The 27,493-nt window shown below is 41.7% G+C and overlaps 1 long non-coding RNA gene across 1 annotated transcript in view; it reads left to right on the top strand.

Annotated features, from left to right (window-relative positions):
• LOC129642944 (uncharacterized) overlaps positions 1–23,163 on the top strand; it is an 88,419-nt gene extending 65,256 nt beyond the window's left edge. Inside the window, exons 3-4 of the long non-coding RNA XR_008709953.1 lie at positions 9,711–9,893; positions 22,857–23,163. This is a non-coding gene — a long non-coding RNA (uncharacterized LOC129642944). The remainder of the gene's footprint in view (positions 1–9,710; positions 9,894–22,856) is intronic.
• The last annotated feature ends 4,330 nt before the right edge of the window (positions 23,164–27,493 follow it).

Consider the following 27,493-nt stretch of genomic DNA (forward strand, 5'->3'; position numbering starts at 1 on the left):
AAATAAACAAATAGAGGCAAGTCGTAACATGTTTCTAATCAAAGTATGTAATATAAAGCCAGCTGTGGCTTTTATTTCTAAAGAAAAGCAGTTGCTGATCATTAGAACATTTTAGCGGTGGCCATGTTTCAAGGATATGAAGCCATACCACCTAAGCTTCTCATTTGTTCAAAGGAGCCAATGTCTTTCACAAAAGGTTTTTTAATTTTTTTAAAAAAATTTTAAATTGGGGTATAGTTGCTTTACAATGTTGTGCTAGTTTCTGCTGTAGAGTGCAGTGGATCAGCCATGTGCAGCAGCGTTCATCCCCTCCCTCCTGAGCCTCCACCCACCCCGCCCCCCATCCCCTCCCAGGTCATCAGAGAGCGCCGATGATCGCCCTGTGCGATGCGGCAGGTCCCCTCTAGCTGTCTGTTTTACACGGCGGTGTGCACAGATGTCACTCCCAGTCTCTCAGCTCATCCCACCCGTGCCCCCCTTTCTACACGTCCATTCCCCACATTTGCGTCTGTATTCCTGCCCTTAAAATAGGTTCGTCTGTATCATTTTTCTAGATTCCGCATATACGCATTAATATATGATACTTGTTTTTCTCTTTCTGACTTACTTTACTCTCTATGACAATTTCTAGATCCATCTACATCTCTACAAATGACCCAGTTGCACTCCTTTTTATGGCTGAGTGATATTCCATTGTATATATGTACCACATCCTCTTTATCTGTTCATCTATCAGTGGACATTTAGGCTGCTTCCATGTCCTGGCTGCTGTAAATAGTGCTGCAGTGAACGCTGGAGTGCATGTATCTTTTTGAATTATGGTTTTCTCCAGGTATATGCTCAGTAGTGGGATTGCTGGGTCCATGGTGTGGAGAAAGGGAACCCTCTTCCACTCTTGGTAGGAATATAGGTTGATACAGCTACTATGAAGAACAAAACCTCATAAGAGGTTTTGATATGTCCTCAGTTCAGTTCAGTTGTTCAGTCGTGTTCAACTCTTTGAGACCCCATGAATCACAGCATGCCAGGCCTCCCTGTCCATCACCAACTCCCAGAGTTTATCCAAACCCATGTCCATCAAGTCGGTGATGCCATCCAGCCATCTCATCTTCTGTTGTTCCCCTTCCCCTCCTGCCCCCAATCCCTCCCAGCATCAGAGTCTTTTCCAGTGAGTCAACTCTTTGCATGAGGTGGCCAAAATATTGGAGTTTCAGCTTTAGCATCAGTCCTTTCAAAGAACACCCAGGACTGGTCTCCTTTAGAATGGCCTGGTTGGATCTCCTTGCAGTCCAAGGGACTCTCAAGACTCTTCTCCAACACCACAGTTCAAAACCATCAATTCTTCAGCACTCAGCTTTCTTCACAGTCCAACTCTCACATCCATTCGTGACCACTGGAAAAACCATAGCTTTGACTAGATGGACCTTTGTTGGCAAAGTAATGTCTCTGCTTTTGAATATGCTATCTAGGTTGGTCATAACTTTCCTTCCAAGGAGTAAGCGTCTTTTAATTTCATGGCTGCAGTCACCATCTGCAGTCATTTTGGAGCCCAGAAAAATGAAGTCTGACACTGTTTCCACTGTTTCCCCATCTATTTACCATGAAGTGATGGGACCTGATGCCATGATTTCAGTTTTCTGAATGTTGAGCTTTAAGCCAACTTTTTCACTCTCCTCTTTCACTTTCATCAAAAGGCTTTTTAGTTCATTTTTACTTTCTGCCATAAGGGAGGTGTCATCTGCATATCTGAGGTTATTAATATTTCTCCCGGCAATCTTGATTCCAGCTTGTGCTCAAAACCTATCAAATAAGCTTGGTGGGAGTTGTCTCTTTCACATATTGATGATGGATGGTGAACACCTCCATGACTGACAGCAGGCTCGACCTCCTCAGAATAAGCAGGAAGATCAGCCCTTAGCATTGTGTCTCCACTTATGTATATCCAAACTTGCTTGAAATCAGTTCAGAATGTATGACCTGAGAAACTGGAAAATATTACTCCATCTCATCTGTGGTAAATGCAACTCATCTGAACAATTTTTTTCTATCTCGAATCCCATTTTTACTCTTTCGATCATGAAAGTGTATTCCCTGGATTTTATGACTGCAATCCATACATTAGATTCATGAGCAGTGAATTTAGGGAGGGAACTTTGTTTAACTTCTGGCTTTTCAAGTTGAAAGATAGAATCTGCTTCTTGCCTGTTAGCCTTCACCCAACATGTATTGGACACCCTCTCCTGGCAGTAATTGCAGCCAGGCAGGATAATCTGCATCTCTCTGTGAAACTGAGCCTTGTCATCATGAAATGTTTGCTCACTGTCCCTGCTGCACTTAGAGTGGTACCTGAAACACAGGTGGAACCCGTGGAGGAAGAAGGAACCAGCTCATGAGCACCATGGAGCCACACCCTGGGTGCTGTTCAGACCCAGCCCCTGCCACAACATGGAATTTACTAAAAATAAAAAGATAGATGCACTCCAGAACTAGTAAATTCCACATGCGGCAGGGGCCGGGTCTGAACAACACCCAGGATGTGGCTCCATGGTGCTCATGAGCTGGTTCCTTCTTCCTCCACGGGTTCCACCTTTGTTTCAGGTACCACTCTAAGCACAGCAGGGACAGTGTGCAAACATTTCATGATGACAAGGCTCAGTTTCACAGAGAGATGCAGAAAATTGTATATCTTTAAAATATAAAAAAGTTGAAAGTCGCTTAATATTTTGGCATATTTCCCATCAACTTTTCTTATGCCACATATAAATGCAAATATATGTAACTCTAAACATGTACATGTATGCAGACATAAAATAACTATACATATGTATGCATGTATCATATATACACATTAGAGACAAAATTCTACTGTGTTTTGTAATATATAAGGTAAGCAGAAGGATTGAGAGTTGTGTCCTGCATTTTTATTTTCACACTGGTTCCACAATGTATCACCTGACTGTTGGACAAGTAACTTAACCTCTTAATGCCTTGTTTTATTTTTAATATGGGGATAATGTGAATATCATTCCTGCAGCTGTTGGGAAGATCAATTTAATATGTATGTGTGTACACACACATTTGGAAAGTATCTGGTGACTGTTAATGTTATTGAAGTATTCACTATGATTATACTATGATCACTTCAGAGTGATAGAAGATCCTTGTCCATAGATTTACTGGCTTTGCAGTATTTTTAAATGCTGTATGTAATTTAACTATTCAGTTCTTGGACATTCTGTCATTTCTGATTTCTCTATAATGCTTTGATGGCCACACTCGACCTCACAGCCTTTGCTTAGCTTTGTTCCTCTTTGTTTTGTAACTGAATTATTCTTCTAAGTATAAAAGACTGTAATACAAGAAAAATTAAAAAAAAATACTATTGAAATGAAGTTCATTAGGAATAATTGCAGGGTGTTTCTTCCAGGAAGGAAAAGCAGAACAGACATGCGATATAGACCAGCTTGGCAGGAAAGGCTTTGCATATCAGGGTGTACCTGAGACCAAAGGCAAGTTATTACTATGGCACTGAAATTACAAAACAAAGTCTATTGTGAAACCAAAAGGAACACTGGTAGTGATGAGGCAGTCTTCCCTCTTGTCTCTGTTTCAGTCAGGTATGTCCTAGCTCTGGTATATGTGTTTGTCAGCTCCTTAGATATTTCATATATTATGAAAGAAATTGTATAGCTAAATGTTTTAATGGATACAATACAAATATTCATGAAAGTATCCAGCATTTATTTCATACTCTCTGTGTATTAGACACTGGTAGAAGTAGAAAATGAAGACATAGTCCTACCTTTAAGGAACTCATAATCAGTTACAATAAAATATGATCTTCACTAGAATAAAAGTATTTTTTAACCAAAGTTTATAGGATTAGGGAGTAAAGGTCCACTCCTTGTCTGGGGAGAGATAAGGAAGGATGAATGGATAAAAGCCAAAGAAAAGGCTCATGAAAGCTACGTTCCGTTTTCACTCATGGGATCTGTACTCCTGGAACAATACAGTTTATAGAGTGTATGGTTTGGCAGCAGCTTCAGGCTACCTTTTGGCCACAAAATTAACCTTAAAAAGAGTGACCTCATTGAGTTTGGCAATCATGCCTGATAGTATGGGATGTGTTTTGCTATGATGACAGATTAAACCTCAAATGTCAGTGGCTACGCCTAAAAAAGTCCTCTTTCTCACACAAAGTCTAATGCACATTTCTCCACATGGAGCTTCAGGGATCCCAGCTTCCTCCATCTTACGATGCTACTGTTTTAACACATCACAGCAGTAAGGAGGAAAGAGATCGTGAAGTGTGAGCATGGTCATTCTGAGTTCAGAGTCATGTCTGACTGCATCCTTCACAGTCATATCTTATTGGCCAGAATGCAGTGATTTACCCAACCTAACACTGTGAGACCCTGGAGGTGTATTCCTTTCTGTACGCCCTAAAACAGAAATGACGTCATGGAATTTAGTGAAAACATAGCATTATCATCTCGTAACATGACATTCAGATCCGCGTGCCGTGGTCCAGCCTCCACTGACTCCCAGCAGTGGGCCTTTCACAGATTTTGATGTATGAGCAAGGAGACCACCAAAGTGTTGAAGTCAAGTTGCACCTTTATGATATTTATGAGATGTGAAATCAGCTACTAGGTGATATATTTTTAGAGTTTTACAAAATATAGCTATCACTGTGACTGTGAACAGTGATAGATCAAATCTGTACAACTTGATTGTTTTGAAGTCTCATTCTCCACTCCTTCCCTACTCAGGCAATGGAAATTCCATTCTGCTAATCATTCAAAAATCTTCAGGGCAACCACAGGTTCCTTTCTTTTTCTCTTGTACTCCATATCAAATCTCTAAGCAAATTCTGTTGGCTTTACTTTCCTAATATATTCCACATCAAACCACTTCTCCCTTCTCTGTTGCTACCAGTTGGCCCAGAACTCTGGGTGTCCTGCATCACCAAGACAGCCTCCTGTCCCCCTGCTTCCACCCTTGCTGTGTCAGTAATCTGTTACTCTGTGACACCTTATCCCCAAACTTAGTGCTTTAAAACAGACATCTATCATCGCACTATCTCTGTGGGTCAGGAATTCAGGAGTGGCTAAGCTGGAGCCACTGTGTCCTTTATGACCCAGCCTTGGAGGTCACACACCATCACCTCCAAAACATCCCATGGTTTACATGCGTCAGCCCACCTCATGGTGGGAGGGGGCCACAGAGAGCGTGAGTGCAGTCAACCCTGAGTATCCTGGAACCAGTCCCCCCTCCCCATTCCAAAATCTGCAAATGCTCAAATCTCGTACATAAAATGGCCCTCCACCTCCCTGGAGCAATGTGATCACTGGTCAGTTGAATCCACAGGTGCAAAACCCGTGGATAAGAGGGGGCTGGCTGTATGTACTTGAAAAGGGGGATACTGGGGCCATCTTGGGGGCTCACCACTGTGGTCCCTGTGGTCCATTCTCTACCTAGCCATCAGGGAAGCCTTTTGATAATACATAATCCAGATTGTGTCCTTTCTCTGTTGAAAACTTCTCAGTGGTTTCCCATTTCTTTCAGCATAAAGTGAAGGCTCTGAAAGGCCCACTATCAGCTCCTGGTCATCCCCTCTCTCTCTTTCCCCCTTTCTATATACCATAGCCACACTGGCTTCCTTGCTCCTAGAACATTCAGTAGGATGGTAATCCCACTGAAACCACACTTTTTCTTGGGTGGTACTCAAACCCAGCCAACACTCAGACTGGGGCTTGACCCCATGGGCTGGGAGTTGAAAGCACTTCAGATTTGGGACTTGAACCCACTGTCTTTTGATTGAAACTACTCACCTGGTCTCAGGACTTACTGAAGCTCAGATCCTTTAGTCTCAATAAGAAAGAATTTCAGCAAAGCAGCAGGCAAAGTGTGGGTTTATTAGCATAGGACACTTTGTGAGAGATACAAGCCGGCAGACAAGGGAGCATAGCCCTGAGAACACAGAGGGCTACATTTTTATAATCAGAGAAAAGTGGAGAGGGAAGAAGACCACCTTCTTCCTCATTTGGGGGTATATGTCAAGACTTACATCGTTATCTCCTCCTCTGTCCTGTTTGGTCTAACCAGGACTGTCATGCTGCTGCTGCTGCTAAGTTGCTTCAGTCGTGTCCGACTCTGTGCGACCCCATAGATGGCAGCCCACCAGGCTCCCCCGTCCCTGGGATTCTCCAGGCAAGAACACTGGAGTGGGCTGCCATTTCCTTCTCCAATGAATGAAAGTGAAAAGTGAAAGTGAAGTCGCTCAGCCGTGTCCAACTCTCAGCGACCCCATGGACTGCAGCCCACCAGGCTCTCTGTCCATGGGATTCCCCAGGCAAGAGCACTGGAGTGGGGTGCCATTGCCATTGCACTATTTAAATCATATGTCTGTTAGCAGAAGGGTGGTCACACACACTAAAATGTGGTAATTCATCTCAGGTTTTGGTACACTGTCCCCTTCACCTATATTTCTGTCCTGGCTACGACATGCAAAAATGCTGCTCTTCAGGGACTATTAACTCTCTGACTTCATGTCACAAGATTCAGACCCCATGTCTACTCTCCTGTGATTTTACTATCAAGACTTGTGGCTTGAGTGTGCCTGGCGCTTAGATACGTCTGCTCTTCCTACAAAGTGTGTGTGTTAGTTACTCAGTCATGTCAGACTCTTTGTGACCCCGTGGACTGCGGCCCGCCAGGCTCCTCTGTCCATGGAATTCTCCAGGCGACAATACTGGAGTGGGTTGCCATTCCCTTCTCCAGAGGATCTTCCCGACCCAGGAATCAAACCCAGGTCTCCTACACTACAGGCAGCTTCTTTAACATCTAAGCCACAAAGGTAGCGTGGGTTATTGCCACTGCTGCTAAGTCGCTTCAGTCATGTCCGACTCTATGCGACCCCATAGACGGCACCCCACCAGGCTCCCCCGTCCCTGGGATTCACCAAGCAAGAACACTGGAGTGGGTTTCCATTTCCTTCTCCAATGCATGAAAGTGAAGTCTCTCAGTCGTGTCCAACTCTTTGCAACCCCATGGACTGCAGCCTACCAGGCTCCTCCATCTGTGGGATTTTCCAGGCAAGAGTACTGGAGTGGGGTGCCATTGCCTTCTCCAGTAGATTATTGCTAGGTTGCTGGATTCTTTTCTCGAGTGGTCATGAGCTTACATCAGTCTCCCATGTTCCTTAAAATTTCCTTTTTGTCCTAATCCCCTAGTGGGATTTCTACATGCTTGTGTGTGTGTGTGTGCTCAGTCCTGTCCACTCTGTGTGACCCCATGGACTGTAGCCCACCAGGCTTCACTGTCCATGGGATCTCCCAGGCAAAAATACTGCACTGGGTAGCCATTTCCTTCTCCAGGGGATCTTCCCAACCCAGGGATCGAACCTGGGTCTCCTGTGTTGCAGGTGGATTCTTTGTTGTCTGAGCCACCAGGGAAGCCCTTGAAAGCACTACATACAATACATATATATATACAATAAAACGCTCTGGGAAAGGCCAACTATGGAGACAGTAAGAAACATCAGCAGTTGATAGAGGGTTGAGGGTGACAGTGGAGTAGGAATAAAAAGGAGGAACACTGAGGATTTTTAGGGTGGTGAAAATACTCTGTGCAAGACTATAATGATGAACGCATGAGAGCTAAGTCGCTTCAGTCATGTCCGGCTCTGTGCAACCCTATGCAGCGCTGTTATCTGTACCAACCCACAGAATGCACAGCGCCCAGAGTGAGCCTGATGTAAACTGTAGAGTCTGGGTGGTGATAATGTGCTATGTAGGCTCACCAGTTGTAACAAACATACCATCTGGTGGGGCATGCTGATTGTGGGGGAGGCTGTGCAGGTATAGGGACCGGAGGTGTATGGAAAATCTCTGTACGTTCTTAATTTTTCTGTGAACCTGAAGCTGCTCAAAAAAAAAATCTTTGTTAAAAAAAAAATCACGAGACAGAAACAAGTAAGCATAAAAAATGATTCAATGTTTGACTGCCTCTGGTTTAATCAAGGCCAGTTCCAGAAGGCCTAATACAGAAGGCCTAATCTCAGACAATGAGCTAAAAATCGATAGGCCTTGAATATGGATTTTTATTCTTCTCTGTGTTCCTTTAGTTGAGACCACTCTTACTCCAGAGGCAGGGATCACACCTTGGAGTTCTATTTTGAATTTTGCTGTTTGATATACTTGCTTGGTTTATAAATTCACTAGATAGTCAGAATCTTTTTTTCAATAAAACCAAATGTTTTTATGTCCTAGAACTCCTTATGTAGAAGGGAAAGGTCAGGGATTTAATGTCCTCTAATGTAATATCTGGTAATAATCCAGAGTCTTTATGGATCTTGATTTTCCATGTCTTCTGAATAAGAAGGAATATGAATAGTATAAAGAATCCTGAAAAGACTGTGACTCTCAACCTGGAGTTTGACTTATACGCTAAACTTTTAGCATCTGCCAAGCTCTAAAGATGTAACACAAATGCAATAATGCTTAAGAAACCTGCAATAAAGCAAAAGGGCATGGGACCTGAATCTTCTATTGCCCTAGAGAGGAAGGCAAAGGAAATTGCACCACTTGCCCTTTGATCTTACCCCACTAATGGAAGTCACCCAGGGTCTCCCAATTAATAAGATGCTGGTCTAAATGTGGGACACAGTGCGAGTTACCAAAACCACACTGCTATTTTTTCCTGAAAGCAGACATGCCTTTGTTAGAAAACAAACGCAGGAGGGTTTAGGGCTCAGAGATGCTTTAACTTCATCTCTGATTCTAACCCTTTAGGCTCTGGGATGCTGTGTAGTCTGCACAGGTCATCTCTTTGTGCTAGAGAGTGGTCTGGAGATGGGATTGCGAGGTCATAGTTTGAGTTCATGCCCTCCATGTGTCCAGGGCACCGTAAGAGTGGTTGTGCTCTGCTGGTTGTTCTGTGCCTGTCTCCTTGGGGTTTGTTAAAATGATATGTAAAAGGCTTTTGCATACGTCCTTTTAAAAAATTATTATGAGTCACTTTTATTTTGTGTTTCTTATTTCCAAACATGGTGCTGGACTCCTTATGCGTGTTATTTCATTTGTGCCTCCAGCTGCCATCCAGCATAGTTTTATTATTGTCCACACGGAGAAGGCTCCATCTGAGGCTTACTTCAGCTTCTTGCCCGTGGCTGCTTAGCAAGTACAGTTAGTGGAGGCAGGATTGGAGTCCGTATCTGTTGTGAAGAGTGTTCCAGACAGGAACAAATTTAATAAGTAGCTTCGAGAGAAAACAATTACTAGGAGAATTTAAACCATATTTTTAAAATATTTTTTATTGTGGTAAAAGTCATATAATATAAACCACACTGTTTTCACCATATTTAACTGTGCAGTTCAGGGGCACGAAAGATGCTCACATCGTTGTGCACCCCTCACCGTCATCCATCTCCCGAACTTTTCACCTTCCTGAGGTGAAACTCTGTCCTGCTTACCCAGCTCCACATTCCCCCTTTCTACAGTCCCGGGCATCTCCCAGAGCATTTTCTGACTCTATGAATTTAACTAGTCTTGGTACCTTGTATAAGTGAATTCAGATAATATTTACACATAATGTATATGGGAATGCATTTTTTAAAAGCCATTTTTATGTGGACCATGTTTAAAGTCTTCATGGGATTTGTCACAATATCACTTCTGTTTTTTTTTGTTTTGGTTTTTGGCCACCAGGAATGTGAGAACTTATCTCCCTGACGAGGGATTGAAGCCACACCCCCTGTATTGGAAGGTGAAATTTTAATTGCTGGACTGCCAACGAAGTCCCTGGAATGCATTCTTAAGATTAACTTGAAAACAGATTGTACCTTCTTCCTCCCCACCACCTCAGACCTAGAGACTGTCATACAGATAAAAGTAAGTCAGAAAAAGGAAAACAAGTATCACATATTAATGCATATATGTGGAATCTAGAAAAATGGTACAGATGAGCCTATTTGTAGGGCCCATATAGAGACACGGACAGAGAAAACAAATGTATGGACTCCAAGCAGGGAAAGGGGGGTGGGACGAATTGGGAGATTGGGATTGACATATATACACGACTGTGTATAAAACAGATAACTAATGAAAACCATTCTTTTTTAGTAACATCACTGCACACATCCCTGAGAGTTTCAAATCTTTCTCTTGAAAAGGGAAGCATTGTTAGTTTGTTTCATCCCTTGTTGGCAGTGAATTATTTTTTTCCCAACAATTTACTATGAAAAATTTTAAACATAGGAAAAAAATCAAAAGAATTGCAGAGCAGACCCTCATCAGTCTGTGGTTTTTCACTTCCTTGGAGAATCCTTTATTCTCTGCCTTCTGTCTCCCCGGTGTGCACACCACCCAGAGGCCCCCTGCTGCTGCTGCTTACTTAGCTGCTGCTGCTGCTAAGTCGCTTCAGTCGTGTCCGAATCTGTGCGACCCCATAGACGGCAGCCCACCAGGCTCCCCCGACCCTGAGATTCTCCAGGCAAGAACACTGGAGTGGGTTGTCATTTCCTTCTCCAATGCATGAAAGTGAAAAGTGAAAGTGAAGTTGCTCAGTCGTGTCCGACCTCAGCGACCCCATGGACTGCAGCCTTCCAGGCTCCTCCATCCATGGGATTTTCCAGGCAAGAGTACTGGAGTGGGGTGCCACTGCCTTCTCCCTAGCTCTGAGTAATTCACTGCTGGGCCTTAGCACAGCTTTTGATGTACGAAATGCTCTGAGTTTTGTTCTAGTTGAATCTTGAAGCCTCATCCATTGATACATATTTGTAGCTCTCATAAGAGGTCATCTACACACAGAAACCCTGGCCTATGGGCTAAAATGCGGCTCATCAAGGTTTTGTTCAGCTTGTACAGAGTTTTTAAGAAGTATGAATTCGGATTCCTTTGGGTGGACTGTGCACATCTCAGAGCTTGCAGTGAACCCTCTCATCCCCTCTAACTGTGTTACTTTAGGGTAGAAGGCCATCTCGAGCCTCCCTGAGGCTTTCCAGTTCTTCTTCCCCGTAAATCAGCACCACCCTGAGATATTTCACCACCGGTTCTTTACTTGCCTTGCCATAGGAGCTTGGTCTCCCAGGTCCTAGCTGTTTAGGCAGCTCTGAACTCTGACTCAGTCTTGTGAAGATGGTGACTGATCTCTTCAAGTTATGTCTGTGGGTAGCTGCGTTCTGCTAATCTTTTCAGCTCCTCCAGGGTACTGCTTAAGAGTCTTCGAATGCTTTGCAGGGGAAATTAGTGCAGAATTGGTTTGCCTCTGTCTGGTTCCTTCTTGGTTCCTCAGGTCCTGGCTGCCTTAAAGTGAAAGTGAAAGTCACTCAGTCATGTCCGACTCTTTGCGACCCCATGGACTACGTAGTCCATGGAATTCTCCAGGTCAGAATACTGGAATGGGCAGCCTTTCCCTTCTCCAGGGAATCTTCCCAACCCGGGGATTAAACCCAGGTCTCCCACATTGCAGGCAGATTCTTTACCAGCTGAGCTCCAATACTGGAGCCTTGGTAATTGTCTAATGCCATCTAAGTCCACCATTTCCAGAAGCATCCAATCTATCTCTCTAAACTGTCTGATTCATGCATGTTCTACCAGCCTGATCCTCAGGGCGTTTGATGTGGCCAGTCCCAATTTAATGTTGCCAATGGTAAACGGTTTGGTGATGTGAATAATCATATTTCTCCTTTATATGCTTTTCAAATTTGTTTTTATGTATCAATTTCAGGTTTCCATTATAGTGAACTTTTACTAGTGAAAGATAATATTACTGTTGAATCCTAATTGTAACAAATAGTATCCTTTTGGTTTTTTCCCTGAAGATCTTATATTTTAGTAGTCTTGAATTTGTTTCAGAGTTAAATGATATCTACTTGCCCAAAGAAGCAATGTGACTGTTAAGAAGGCCTTGATACAAGGCTCAGGAGATCAAATGTAGGCTTTGACAGCATTGGGCAGTGTCCTTGAGCGAATCCCTTAACTTTGGATGTATTCATGTAAGTACAAAATTATCTCTAAAGTTCTAGGACGCTGAAAAGAGAAAGACCATGGGAGTGAGAGGTGGGAAGATTGACAGAAGATATTTATCTTTTGTGATTGAGCTCATGGATCACTTTGCTCTTACAATAATCATATATCTCATGTTTTTTACACTGAGAATATCCCAATCATGTACAACATCCACAATCCTACTTCAAACAATTGTGCCCTTAAGTCTTTCTTCTCTCACCCTGCAATCCTCCTCACAAACCAATGTAAGTAATTATCAGAACAAAAATTCAAACACTGAGGCTCTAGCAAGCAGCTCTAACATCAGAGAGTTATTTTCAGATCTCTAGGATTTGAATGGGAGTCCCTTTTAGAAATGGGAATCTCTTGACTGGCAGGAGGAACGTCTCCATTCACACTTTTCATGGGTTCATTGCCAGGGGCCCTCCAGAAGTGTTCAAGCCTTACTACATGAATCCCAATGAAGTCCCAAGCCTGGCCCCACTGCGGCCAACCTTTTCTTCCCACGCTCTTGCCAACTCCGGCATCTTGAGCTGGGATAAGCCTGGTTCCAGAAGACGCAGAAGGGCAGTGGCAACTATGCTGGTTGGCCGTGTTCCATCTGGGAAGGTCAGGGCGACGTGACCGTGCTGTCAGGGCTAGGGGAAGCCGGGGAAGGGGGACGAGCAGGAAGGAAGGGATAATTTAACTGAACCCAGTCTGAACCTTCGAGCAGTTCAGTTCAGGGACAGCACTGACGTCAAAGCTGTTTCTTATTTTAAAAAAGCCAGGCTGTCTGATTCAAGTAGCCCCTCTTACCTTCTGCCAGTCCAAAGTGCGAGGTCATGACCCTTTGGAAAATCGTTCTTTATAACTTTAGCCCAGGTAAAGGTTTCCCTTTCTTCCTCTTGTTAGATAGGGTTCTCATGCTGAGGGCCGAAGGATGGAGGGGCTGAAGAAAACCTCAAGTCTCACACATCTGATGGATTTTACATTCTTGCTTCATCAGACTCTGGATCTTAAATAACAGCCTCTCCTACTGTGATTTCAAGCCTTCCCTAAACTTAAACATTTCTTTCTCTGTCCTGTTTAAACTGGCACAAATAATAAGAATTTTTGATTACTTAAATGTGATTTTAAAGAATTGTTGTGACAGTCAGTTTTATAGATGTGCTTACACAAGATTAAAAAAAAATACCTGTACAATTATACAATAAACCTGATATGTAAATATGTCAACCTTGGAAAGTACAATCCTTTACTTTGCATGCAGACTTTTAATTTTGAAACATAATATTTCCACTTTTAAACCTTTGTCCATCACTGTTTGGCACCTTTGTTTTCAGAGCAACACATTATAGTAGGGATTCAGGTTCAGCTGACAGGGAACCTTCCATCTGGTTACACTGAGGTAGGCGTGCTCACCGAATGCTCACAGCATCCCTGTGAGAAAGCTGATGGTGTTTTTTTCTTCTAGAAGAGTTAAGGGAATGCTCAGGAGATTTTGTGATTTGCCCAGAGTTCTTCCAGGGTCATCACAAACCTTCCCTGATCCTCCTCTGGTTAGGGTTGAATCCCTCCTTCCTTTAAACTCATACAAAATCCTGCATGTGGTTCTGTTTGATATTTTTGCAGTCCTGTCTTGTGTTACTCTCTTTCTAAGCATCTCACTTACCAGACTTCTGATTTTCTTGGCGTGTGATGTCAGGAGCCAGGCTTTGTACCATTTCCTCCTCGATGTATCACATCCTCCTTGACGTCCAGCATGCATCACACCTGTTTAAAATTGTGATTCTCTGTGTTTCTTGGATTGAATCAAGTTGATTTGTGGCTATCCTATTACTTTTGGTTGAGCCTTTCATTCAACAGGTATCTGTTGAATGCCTGTGATATGCTCGGCTAAGCATTGCTGCTGCTGCTAAGTCGCTTCAGTCGTGTCCGACTCTGTGTGACCCCATAGACGGCAGCCCACCAGGCTCCCCCGTCCCTGGGATTCTCCAGGCAAGAATGGCTAGGCACTAGGGGTATAGAAATAAATGTCAGAAATCTCTGCTTTCATGGAACTTAATGAAGAGAGAAAAGTACTAAGCATCAGAAACAAGTAGATTATAGAGTATCAGGTGGTGACGGTGCTATGAAGAAAACAAGGAAGGAAGGGGGAACGTTGGCAAGAGGCTGCAGGTCTAGACGCAGTGGTCAGAGAAGACCCTCTGAGAAGGTAGTGCTTGAACAAATGCTGAGGAGGCGAGGCAGTGGGCCATGTATGTATACCATTGACATTTTCAAAAAATCGATGTGAATTTAAAACATGTTTTTATCAGGAAAGCAAAACATTGGGTGATTTTTCCCTCAGGTTTTAGATCCATTTTGTTGATCTTAGACTAGAAGGGCCTTAGAAATTATCTTGTCCTTCTTCTTTGTATGGTTTTTAGATGAAGAAACTGAGGCTCCAAGAAGTCAAGTGTATGACTTTAACTTGGCCTTAGATTGACCACTGAAATTGTAGAGCTTACTGAAAACACAGCTGTGCTGTTAAGATCCCAGTTATTCTTCCGTCCATCTGCTTACTCAGCAGGCCTCTGCTGCTGCTAAGTCGCGTCAGTCGTGTCCGACTCTGTGCGACAGCATGGACTGCAGCCCACCAGGCTCCTCCGTCCATGGGGTTCTCCAGGCAAGAGAACTGGAGTGGGCTGCCACTGCCTTCTCCGCAGCAGGCCTCTGTCTTACAGCGGTTCTGTGCCGTAAGGCGAGCCTGAGAGCAGGCCTCTGTCTTACAGCGGTTCTGTGGTGTAAGGTGAGCCTGAAAGCAACGTCAGAGAAGCAGGTGTGTCCTCGGCGTACTTTATAGTCCACGTGGAAGACCAGCTGCATATCTAGGAATCGGAGGCTACTGAGGCCAAGTGTAAAGAGCAATATGAATTCAACTTAAAATGCAGTCACTGAGGCATGGTGTTGGTAGGAGAGCTGAGTCTTGATCCAGCACTAGAGAAAAGATGTGCCATTTAGGGGAGAGAGAAGGTCATTCATTTCAAGCAAAGGACACAGGAAGCTACAAAGCTAAGAGGGCAGGGAGGACTGACATAGCCCACGCTTCCCTGGAAGTCTCCCACGGTGAGATGGTGACAATCCAATACACCATGTAAATTTAACGTCCGTGGAGAAAGTCGTAATTAAGCTTCATTTAGTTTCCAACTTGAGCAGAGTAAACGTCTGCCTGTCTTATGGCTCTGGACTATATCAACCCAGCTAAACACTGAACAGGAAGTCGAAGGCACTTCAAAAATGCCTTGACACATATGTTAAATATTCCAAGCTGATATTAACATCCTAAAAGATTATTAATATGTAGGAAATCTACTTTGATTTTTAAGGCAGTTTGTTTCTTATGGATAAGAACGTGGTTCACAAATCTAGCTGACAAGCTAAATCACCTGGGAAGTGTTTAAAAAAAAACTATTCCTTGGACCCACATGTTTTGATTCAGGAGGTCTTGAGAAAGGCAGCAAAATGAGTATTTTTAACAAGCTCCACATGAATTTAGATAATCAGCCAGCTTCAGAAATGTGCAACATGGAGGCCTCAGCATTGCCTGGACTGTTTGCCCTCTCATCCACATGTTAGGAACTTGAATAATATACTGATTTCAATTTTAATTGTCTTATTACACATAAAAGGCCTGAAGAGGAAAAGGTCATGTATCATTGTTTCCACACATTGACATATTTTGACTTTCTAATGAATGAACTTCCAAATGTTGTTTGAGGTGAATCAGATTTCTTTTTCCTTGGGTTGTAGGAAAAATGAGATACTTTATCATATTTCTAGAGGAGAAATAATCTGTACAAATAATATATAAAGTTCATGCTCAGGTAATGGAATCAGTTGATTAATTTATTCTTTGATTTCTTTTTTGACCTGTTGGTTTTTTAGTTGTGGTTTTTAGTCTCCAGGTCAATGTGTGGGTTTTTTTTTTCTCATTTTTCCCCCCCGTGGTTGATTGATTACATGGTTCATGCCATTATGATCAGAAAAGATACTTGAAATAATTTCTATACTCTTAAATTTGTTGGGGCTTGTTTTGTGCCCTAGGATGTGGTCAGTCTTAGACGATGACCCACGTGCAGTTGAAAAGAATGTGTTTTCTGCTTTTTTTGGATGTAATATCCTGAAGACATCAGTTAAGTCTAACTGTTCTACTGTATCATTTAGAATCTTTGTTGCCTTATTTTCTGTTTTGAAGATCTGTCCATTTATACGTTATTTGTACAGTGGGGTATTAAAGTCTCCTACTGTTATTATATTCCTATCAGTTTCTCCCTTTGTATCTGTTATTATCTGTTGTATCTATTTGTGTGCTCCTATACTGGGTGCATATATGTTGAGGCAGGTAAAATCCTCATCTTGTAGTGATGCTTTTATCATTATATAGTGTCCTTCTTTGTCTTTCTTGATAGCCTTTGTTTCAAAGTCTGTTTTGTCAAATATGAGTTTTGCAAGCCCTGGTTTCTCATCAGAATAATTTGATTATTCTATTTTTTGAATGAACAAAAATGTACATGAACAATGTCATCAGCATTCCTGATAAAAGGTGATAATGACCAGTTCCATTGATCAAACTGGTATGGTTTCTGGTATGTAGTTAGGATTCCTAAGTAATAATGGGTACTATTATTATTTGTTTTATAGATCTCTATGCCTTCCACAGGTCAAATCCCAAGTAGATTGAACACATAAAATAATTGATGTGAATGGAGGAAGGACAACTGGGTGTGTAAGAGATCTCAGCGAATAATATCTGTTCAGACTCTTCTGTTACTGCAAACCTGATTAGTTCCGCTCAGGTCCTAGTCCACATGCGTCCACAAAGACTTAGGCACCCCGTTGCAAACAGCATTCTCTTATGTGAGGACCGAGTGGTTACGTTAGATCTGAAACCAAGTCAGAGTTTAAGAAAAAGTTTGACATGAAGATCAGAATTTAATTCTGCCTGAGGATCTCAGAACTGTCTCACATCCTTAGATCAATGTGGGGACTGATTTTGGCTTCCTGAAATGGCCCAGAGGAAATAGGCACTTGGTCCTCTGTGGCTCCTGTGACCCAGCAGGCGCGTCACTCCACTACATCTGCTGCTGTGACCTCTGTCTCTAGAACCTGCTTTTTATTTCATTGAATTCATTTTGAGCCATTGTCCTAATGTGTTCTGTTTTCCTCCTTATTCCTGACCCTCTCATCTTCTGACTTTGTCATAGTTTTCATGTTTCTTTCCTCACCTTGCCACAAGGCCTTCATGCTTGGGGCTGATTCATAATCCCTAGGCTCTGACTTGGTTCCATAACCATATTTACCCTCCCCTCATAGGTCAACAAACCCTCAGCCAGTTCTAGTAGGAGAATCAAGCACAGTATAACCCAGAGCCTGAAAATAGTTTTGCTGAATGGTGCTGATGGAGAAATCAGTTCAGTTCAGTCAGTTGTGTCTGACTCTTTGCGACCCAATGGACTGCAGCATGCCAGGCTTCCATGCCCATCACCAACTCCCAGAGCTTACTCAAACTCATGTACATCGAGTCAGTGATGCCATCCAACCATCTCATCCTCTGTCGTCCCCTTCTCCTCCTGCTTTCAATCTTTCCCAGCATCAGGGTCTTTTCCAATGAGTCAGTTCTTCGCATCCAGTAGCCAAAGCATTAGACTTTCAGCTTCAGCATCAGTCCTTCCAATAAATACTTAGGACTAATTTCCTTTGGGATTGACTTGACTTGATCCTTTGGGTTGGATCTCCATGCAGTCCAAGGGACTCTCAAGAGTCTTCTCCAACACCATAGTTCAAAAGCATCAATTCTTTGGTGCTCAGCTTTCTTTGTAGTCCAACTCTCACATCCATACATGACTATTGGAAATACCATAGCTTTGACTAGATGGACCTTTGTTGGCAAAGTAATGTCTCTGCTTTTTAATATGCTGTCTAGGTTGGTCATAGCCTTTCTTCCAAGAAACAGTGTCTTTTAATTTCATGGCTGCAGTCACCATCTGCAGCAATTTTAGAGCCTAAGAAAATAAAGTCTGTCACTGTTTCCACTGTTTACTCATCGATTTGCCATGAAGTGATGGGACCTGATGCCATAATCTTAGTTTTCTGAATGTTGAGTTTTAAGCCAACTTTTTCACTCTCCTCTTTCACTTTCATCAAGAGGCTCTTTAGTTCTTCTTCACTTTCTGCCATAATGGTGGTATCATCTGCATATCTGAGGTTATTGATATTTCTCCCGGCAATCTTGATTCTAGCTTGTGCTTCATCCAGCCCGGCATTCCTCATGATGTACTCTGCATAGAAGTTAAATAAGCAGGGTGACAATATACAGCCTTGACATACTTCTTTCCCAATTTGGAACCAGTCTGTTGTTCCATGTTCAATTCTAACTGTTGCTTCTTGACCTGCATACACATTTCTCAGGAGGCAGGTCAGGTGGTCTGGTATTCCCATTTCTTGAAGAATTTTCCACAGTTTGCTGTGATCCACACAGTCAAAGGCTTTGACATAATCAATAAAGCTGAAGTAGATGTTTTTCTGGAACTGTCTTGCTTTATTGATAATCCAACAGATGTTGGCAATTTGGTCTCTGGTTCCTCTGCCTTTTCTAAATCCAGCTTGAACATCTGGAAGTTCACAGTTCACATATTGCTGAAGCCTGGCTTTAGAATTTTGAGCATTACTTTGCTAGCGTGTGAGATGAGTGCAGTTGTGTGGTAGGTAGAGCATTCTTTGGCATTGCCTTTCTTTGGGCTTGGAATGAAAACTGCCCTTTTTCAGTCCTGTGGCCACTGCTGAGTTTTCCAAATTTGGTGGCATATTGAGTGCAGCACTTTCACAGCATCATCTTTTAGGATTTGAAATAGCTCAACTGGAATTCCATCAACTCCACTAGCTTTGTTCATAGTGATGCTTCATAGGGCCCACTTGACTTTGCATTCCAGGATATCTGGCTCTAGGTGAGTGATTACACCATCATGGTTATCTGGGTCAGGAGATCTTTTTTACATAGCTCTTCTGTGTATTCTTGACACTTCTTCTTAATATTTTCTGCTTCTTTTGAGTCCATACCATTTCTGTCCTTTATTGAGCCCATCTTTGCATGAAATGTTCCCTTGGTATCTCTAATTTTCTTTAAGAGATCTCTAGTCTTTCCCTTTCTATTGTTTTTCTCTATTTCTTTGCATCAATCGCTGAGGAAGGCTTTCTTGTCTCTCCTTTCTATTCTTTGGAACTCTGCATTCAAATAGGTATATTTTTACTTTTCACCTTTGCCTTTAGCTTCCCTTCATGTCTCAGGTATTTGTAAGTCCTCCTCAGACAACCATTTTGTCTTTTTGCACTTCTTTTTCTTGGGGATGGTCTTGATTCCTGCCTCCTGTACAATGTCATGAACCTCCATCCATAGTTCCTCAGAAAGATGGAGAAGTAAGGGCTGAAAAAAAGAGGGACTGATTGCTTATCAAATAGCTTTCTCTCTTATCCAGAGTCCCACACCTTAGGGTGTGGGAGGGGGAGCTGAGTTAGTTCTTCCTCTCTGCATGGACAGAGCCATGTGTGTTAAACAGGATCATTCCCACTACAAGCAATAACACAATTAAAACTTATAAAAGAGAATTTTTTGACCCCCAAAATTAGGAAGTCCAGGATAGTGTTAGATTCAGGAATGGTCTTCTTTAGATGTTTAAATATTATTGTTAGAACGTTATGCCTCTCTCACCTTTGGATTCTCTCCACTTTTAGGCAGGTCCCTACTCATGTGGCAGAATGGCATAGACATAATTTATGCCCTTATCACTTCAAGCAGAAACAGAACACTTTTTTCCCAGTTGCTGTGTAGGCTGTATAGCTTAGGTCTTCATATGGCATACTACCCCTACCTGCCAAAGGTATCTTTTCATGCCAGTTCATCTTTCGTGCTGTATCATTTTATAACTATAGTAACAAAATGTCTCTTCTTTCACTGATGCATGGGTTCTCTTTCCCCACTCCTGAAGACTGGGCAAATCATTTCATCGTTTGGACCAATAGTATGTGCCAGAGTTTGGCTGTGCCAGTTCTGAGCCCAGTTCTCAAGAGTCGTAAGATTTTCTGCTGTCATTCATTTTTCTTCCACGGATCTTCAAGTCAGGAAATTAAGGCTGCCCTTGTGGAAAGAGAGGCCATGCAGAAGGAGAGGCCCTGGAGGCTGAGGAAATGTGAATAGAGCAGTTCCAGGGAAGATCCAGCCAGCATGAAGGGCCAGTTATGACAGTGGCCAGTTGAGCCAGATGCCAGCGTGCAGTTGAGTAAGTAAGTCCAGCCAATGCCACGTGCAGTGGAGATGGTCCAACCCCAGTGAGCCTTGCCCAGATTCCTGATCCACAGATTTGCAACTGATAGTTATCATTTTATGCTACCAAGTTGTGGGGTCGTTTGTCATTCATTAATAGAAGATTGGAAGAATCTTGTAATATTTTATTTTTAAAAAACTCTTGGGTATAATTGACATATAGCATGTTAGTTTCAGGTGGTCAGCATAATGATTCAGCATTTGTATACACTGTGAAGTCATTTCCGCAGTAGATCTAGTTACCATCATCACCAAACAGATACAGTCTTGGTTTGGTTTTTTTTTTTTTTTTTGTATAAAGAGAAAGAACTCTCTAAAGATGGACATTTTAGCAACTCCAAATATTTGATTGAGTATTATTCCTATAGTCAGCATGCTGTCTGTCACATCTGCGTGGTGTATTTACACTCTAATGGGAAGTGTGTTCCTTTGGACTCCACTCTCCTTCCTCTGGGAGCCACCAGTCTGTCCTCTCTATCTATGAGCTTGACATTTTTTGCTTGTTTTTGCTTTATTCTGTTTTTAAGATTCTACATATAGGTAAAATTACACATCTTTGCTTTTCTCTGTCAGGCTTATTTTACTAGCACAATGCCCTCAAGGTCCATCCATGTTGTCACAAATGTCAAGAGTCTGTTCTTCTTAATGTCTGAGTAATATTCTGTTGTGGGTATGTATATCTTCTACATCTTCTTTATGCCTTTATTCATTAAAGGTCACTTAGATTGTTTTTGTATCTTGGCTATCGTAAATAATGTTGCCATGGACACAGGGGTGCACATATCTTTTTGAATTAGTGTTTTCATTTTCTTCAGATAAGACCCAGAAATAAAATGGGTGGGTCATACTGTAGTCCTATTTTAATTGGTTTCTGTAGTGGTTGCGGCAGTTTCCATTCCCACCGACAGTGCACAGGGTTCACGTTTCTCCACATCCTTGCCGACACTTACCCTTATCTTTTGGAAAGCCGCCATTGTAAAAGACACGGGGTGGTACCTCACTGCGGTTTTGACTTGCATGTCTCCAGTGATTCGTGACACCAAGCATCTTGTCGTGTATCACTTGGCCATCTCTATGTCTTCTTTGGAAAAATGCCTGTCCAAGTCCTCTGCCCATTTTTAATTGGATCATTTCCTTGCTGTTGAGTTCTGTGGCTTCCTTATGTGGTTTTATATCAACTCATTATCAGATGTATGATTTGCAAATATTTTCTTCCATTCAGTAGGTTGTCTTTTCACTTTCTTGATGAATTCTATTGCTGTGCAGAAACTTTTTAGTTTACTATAGTTTCATTTGTTTATTTTTACTTTTGGAGTCAGATCCAAAAATTCGATGCCAAAACCAATATCAAGAAATTTACTGCCTAGTTTTCTTCTAGGACTTTTATGTTATCAAATCTTACATTCAAATTTTTAATCCATTTTGAGTTAATTTTTTGTATGGGGTTAGATAGGGGTTCAGTTTCATTCTTTTGCATGTGGCTGTCCAGTTTTCCCAGCACCATTGAAGGAAACTGCTTTCCCTGTCCTATATTCTTGCCTCTTAATTATCTATATGTAGGTTTATTTCTGGATTTTATATTCTGTTCCGTTTATCTGTGTATCTGTTTTTTGCCAATACCATATTTTTTTTTATTCCTATTGTAACTTGTAATGTAGTTTGATATTAGAGAGTGCGATGGCTCTAGGTCTTTTCTTTCTCAATATTGCTTTGACTATTCAGGGTCTTTTGTGACTCCACACAAATTTTAGCATTGTTAGTTCTATTTCTGTGAAGACCGCTGCTGTAAGTTTTATGGTGATTGCATTGCACATGCAGATTGCTTTGGGCAGCGTAGATATTTTAACGGTTCTTCTAGTCTATGAGCACAGAGTATTTTTCCATTTATTTGTGTTTTGTTCAATTTCTTTCATCAGTGTTTTATAGTTTTCAGTGTAATGATCTTTCACCTCTTTGGAAAAATTTATTCTTAGTCATTTTATTCTCTTCGATACAAGTATAAATGGAATTTTTTAAGTTCTTTGTCTCATAGTTGTTTTTTGAATGCAACAGATTTTTATGTATTGACTTTGTATCCTGCAAACAATGAATATGTTTATTAGCTCTAATATTTTTGGGTAGCATCTTTAGGGTTTTCTGTATATAAAATTATGTCATCCTCAAATGGGGCTTCCCAGGTTTCACAGTGGCAAAAGAATCTCCCTGCCAATGCAGGAGATACAGGGGATGCAGGTTTGATCCCTGGGTCAGGAAGATCCCCTGGAGGAGGGCATGGCAACCCACTCCAGTATTCTTGCCTGGAAACTCCCATGGACAGAGGAGCCTGGCGGGCTACAGCCCATGGGTTAATAAAGACTCAGACATGACTGAAGGTGTACACACACACACACACACACACACACCACACACAACACACACACACACACACACACACACACACCCTCAAATACGGGCAGTTTTACTTTTTCCTTTCTGACTTGGATAGCTTTTATTTCTTTTTCTAGCTTATTGCTCTGACTCAGACTTCCAAAGATACAGTGAATAGAAGTGGCAACTGGGACATCATTTTCTTCTTCCTGATCTTAATGAGGAGAAGCTGAAAGTTTTTTTCCTCTGAGTAATGTTAGCTGAAGGCTTGTTATATATCACCTTTATTACATTGAGACATATTCCTTCTATATTTAGTTTGCTGAGAGATTTTGTCATAAATGTATGCTGAATTTTATCAAATTGCTTTTGTTGAGATCCTATAATTTTATCCTAAATTTTGTTAATATGGTGTATCATGTTGATTGATTTGCAGATGTTGAACCATCCTTGCATCCCAGAAATAAATTCTACTTGATCATGATATGTGATCATTTTAATACATTACTGAATTCAGTGTGGTTACATTTTGATGAGGATTTTTACATCTATGTTCATCAGGTGTATGATATAATTGCGTGTGTATGTATATACGTGTGTGTGTGTGTGTGTGTATATATATATATATATATATATATATGTATATGTATATGTATATAGGCTTCCCAGGTGGCTCAATAGGTATCCACTGCGAAGCAGTGGACTCAAGTTCAGTCCCTGGGTTGGAAAGATCCCCTGGAGGAGGGCATGGCAAACCACTTCAGTATTCTGGCCTGTTGCCTGGAGAATCCCATGGACAGAGGAACCTGGTAGGTTACAGTCCATAGGGTTGCAAAGAGTCAGACACGACTGAAGCTGCTAAGCATGCACTGCTGCTGCTGCTGCTGCTAAGTCACTTCAGTCGTGTCCGACTCTGTGCGACCCCATAGATGGCAGCCCACCAGGCTCCCCAGTCCCTGGGATTCTCCAGGCAAGAACACTGGAGTGGGTTGCCGTTTCCTTCTCCAGCTAAGCATGCACACACGCATGTATGTGTGTGTGTGTATATATTATCTAATATAATATGCCCTCTAAGGTAGAAGCTTCATTGTTAATTTCATTTTGAATGATCTATCCATTAATGTAAGTGACATATTAAATTCCCCTACTATTACTGTATTTCTGTATATCTCTCTCCTTGGGTCTGTTAGTATTTGCTTTATATAGTCTTTATCTTAAAGTCTATTTCGTCTGATATGAGTATAACTGCCTCAGCTTTCTTTCGGTTCCATTTGCACAGAATATCTTTTTTCATCTCTTCACTTTCAGTCTGTGTGTATCCTTACATCTGAAGTGAATCTCCTGTAGTCTGCATATAGATGGTCTTGCTTTATGATCCATTTAGACACTGAGTCCTTTGATTGAAGGAATTATTTGTTTCCATGTAAAGTAATTGATACTTATACTATTGCCGTTTTAATGGCTGGTGGGTTGTTTTGTGCTTCCTCTCTGTTCCTTTCTTCTCTTGCTCTGTTCCTTTGTGGTTTGATGTCTTTCTTTATTATGTTTAGACTCCCTTCTGCTTTTCTTTTGTGTATGTACTATAGGTTTTTGCTTTTTGGTTACCATGAGGCTTACATATAAAAATGTGTATATATATATATATATATATATATATATATGACAGTTTATTTTATGTTGATAACAATTTAAGTGTGAACACATTCTAAAACTCTACCTTTTACTCCCCAACCACCCCCCGCCCTGACCATCACAGATTATTTTGTTTTAGGATCATGCTAGAATATCCTTCTACACATTCATGGAGATGGGAGTAAGATTAACCACACTAGAAACATGTAGCCTGGGAGTGGGGGCTCTGTGGCCCCAAGGGGAACTAGGATATTAATATAGGAATAATTATGCAGGCAAAACCCTCAGATGTTCACCTCCCCATCTACTTTGGTTATATTTGCCTTATTGTGTCTATACTACTGTTTCCATGTGTATTTATGGAGTACCTAAAGAATAAGACCACTTCTCCTTCCTTTTTACATTTCTCTGTGAGTGTGACACATTCAGGGAAAGAGCTTTGTTTATATACAAACAGATTTTAAGAGCTTATAATCAGGACCTTTCCACATTTTGTATTCTGTTGTCTTGAAAATCTGGCTTTGAGAATATATATATAAGCAGATGGCTTCCTATACATAGCATGCTAAAGAGTTGCAGTTCTGCAGCAAAAATCAGAAAAGAAAAAGAAAAACCATATATGTGATGATGGGACTTTACCTCAAAAATACCCATTAATACTATCAAAATAACGCACATTAAATGAAAAAGCACAGGAGGGAGTGAAAAATGCTTATGGGTTGGAATGTGTTAAGCACAAGAAATTTAATATTCATATATTTTAAGTTCATTCTACATTTCTTATCATTTTACAGTGTGTTTCATGGAGAGGTGTGAGAAATACTTTGTATTTTCCAGAAACTGCATCTTTCATGGAGAGAGAATATTATCTTTACAACTTGTTAAAGCAACTGTGAAATAAACTGAATCTTTTTGTCTTCAGAGTAGAAGAGCTGGTTGACACCTTCCCTCATATGTCTAAGAGTTTTTTTTTTTTTCTTTTCCTGAACCAGGCATATGGAAGATTTCTTAATAAGATTTGTTGATAATTCTACTGATATGAAGAATTCATCTACTGTAATCTTTAGACATTACCAACAAAATGAGCCTGGTTTCTATAACTTTCCTCTTGATAGAGTATAAATTTTTAAAAGCCATTTATTCCTTTGTACATTCTTAGTTATTTCAAGAAGGGAGGTGTTTTCTATTTCTGGTCATAGATGAAATAGACTTCATGTTGGACTAAACGTGCATGAATATGAACTCAAGGCATTTCAGGAAGTCAGTGGCCAGCACATAGAGTAACAAATAGCAGATTATAAATATTACAACTGATGACCAGCCTAAGGCTGACTCCCTGTAAGTAAAGCTCCCTTCCCCACGTTTGCTCTCCCACCACAGCTCAAGTGGTCCTAATGGATTATTCTTTCAGATTTTGCTTTAACTCTGTTTATGGAAGGGCCTTCTATTGAAACTTGGAATGTATCCATTTCTTCAGTGATCTACTTAGGAGACTTTCATAGAGAACAGACTTTGGGCACAGCAAGGGAAGGAGAGGTTGGGAAGAACTGAGAGAATAGCGTTAAACATATACATTACCATATGTTAAATAGATGGCTAATGGAAGGTGCTGTATAGCACAGGGAGCTCAGCTGGGTGCTCCCTAGTGACCTAGATGGGAGGGATGGGTGGGAGGAAAGGCGGCTCGAGAGGAAGAGGACCTCTGTATGCTTACGGCTGATTCATGTTGTTGCGGGGAAGGAGCCAACATAATATCGTGAAGCAAGTATCCACCAAATAAAAATAAATTTAAAAAGAAAGAAAATAGAGGTGTGTTATATGTTGGTTAAATGAATAAGCGGAGAAGTGCTTGGAGGTGAATGAGGGCAAATTCAGTCTAGGTGAGATAGGAGTCATGGATTTGTAGTTTGTAACAGGGTTTGGAAATGCTAGCATTGTTAAGTAATGTGTAGAGCACAGTATATTTACACGTTTGAATATGAAAGAAATGAAGTGGAAGTCTGGGATGAAGCAATTGCATGGATGTTTTTATTTGTGCACATAAGTCTGTCTTGTATTAGTCATATCCAAGGGGTGCCTCTGGGCCATTAGCGTTAAGCAATGTTTCTCAACCTCAGTGGTATTGACACTTTAGACTGGAGAATTCTTCATTATGGGAGGCTGTCCTGAGGAGTGTTGGAGGTCAAGTATCATCTTTGACCTTTGGCCCACTAGATGCCAGCAGCACCCTCCCCCTCCATTGTGACAACCAGTTCTCTGGACTGTAACCAATTTCTCCTGGAGCAAGATCGGAGAGAGAAATCAATCCTAGGTTGAGAACCATTGGTTTGGAACATTCACAGATACCTGGAGTGAAGTTTTCAATCACCTACCATGAAATACTCTAACTAGAACATTAGCAAAACCAGCATTTATTCTGCAAGGTTGTGCTCAGAAGAAAGTTAGTGTATTGACCACAATTATCTGACCATAGTCTTGGGTGTGCTGAAAATGCAGCTTTATTTTGGGGGAAAGTGTGCATGCTCAGTTACTCAGTCATGTCCAATTCTTTGCAAACCCATGAAGAACCCCCCAGGCTCCTCTGTCCATGGGATTCTCCAGATAAGAATACTGGAGTGGGTTGCCATTTCCTCCCTCCTGATCTTCCTGACCCAGGGATCGGACCCGAGTCTCCTGTGCGTCCTGCATTGGCAGGCACATTCTTTACCATGGTGCCACCTGGAAAGAAGTACTTACTGGGGGGGGCGGTACTTAATTTCTATTGCAATGCCCTCTCCAATCCCATTCCACCAGGGTGCCAGAAATTTAATCACAGTCAATATTATATTTCTTTTCTTCAGAGCTTACCAAGCTTCAGGGGCATAGTGCGCAGGAGTCAAAGGTGGGACTCCAGTAACAATTGCCTACACTCATATCCTTTGAGATGCTCATCATTCAGTCCACGTGGATGTCAGCCATGGTGCTCGTTGGCTGGTGCTAAATCGTTCCTCTCCCGTCTCAGTGTCCTCAAGATCTGGTAGCTCCCTCTGCTATTTCTGTGCTGTTCTTAGACACAAGGAAGTTTCTCTTCTGCTCCTACACCATCGTAAGAGATGAGAAATTCCGCAGGCTGTCTAAATAATTGTGAGGGTTGGAATAAAGG

Source organism: Bubalus kerabau, chromosome 2 (genome assembly GCF_029407905.1).
Source record: "Bubalus kerabau isolate K-KA32 ecotype Philippines breed swamp buffalo chromosome 2, PCC_UOA_SB_1v2, whole genome shotgun sequence".
Taxonomy (NCBI): Eukaryota; Metazoa; Chordata; class Mammalia; order Artiodactyla; family Bovidae; genus Bubalus; species Bubalus kerabau.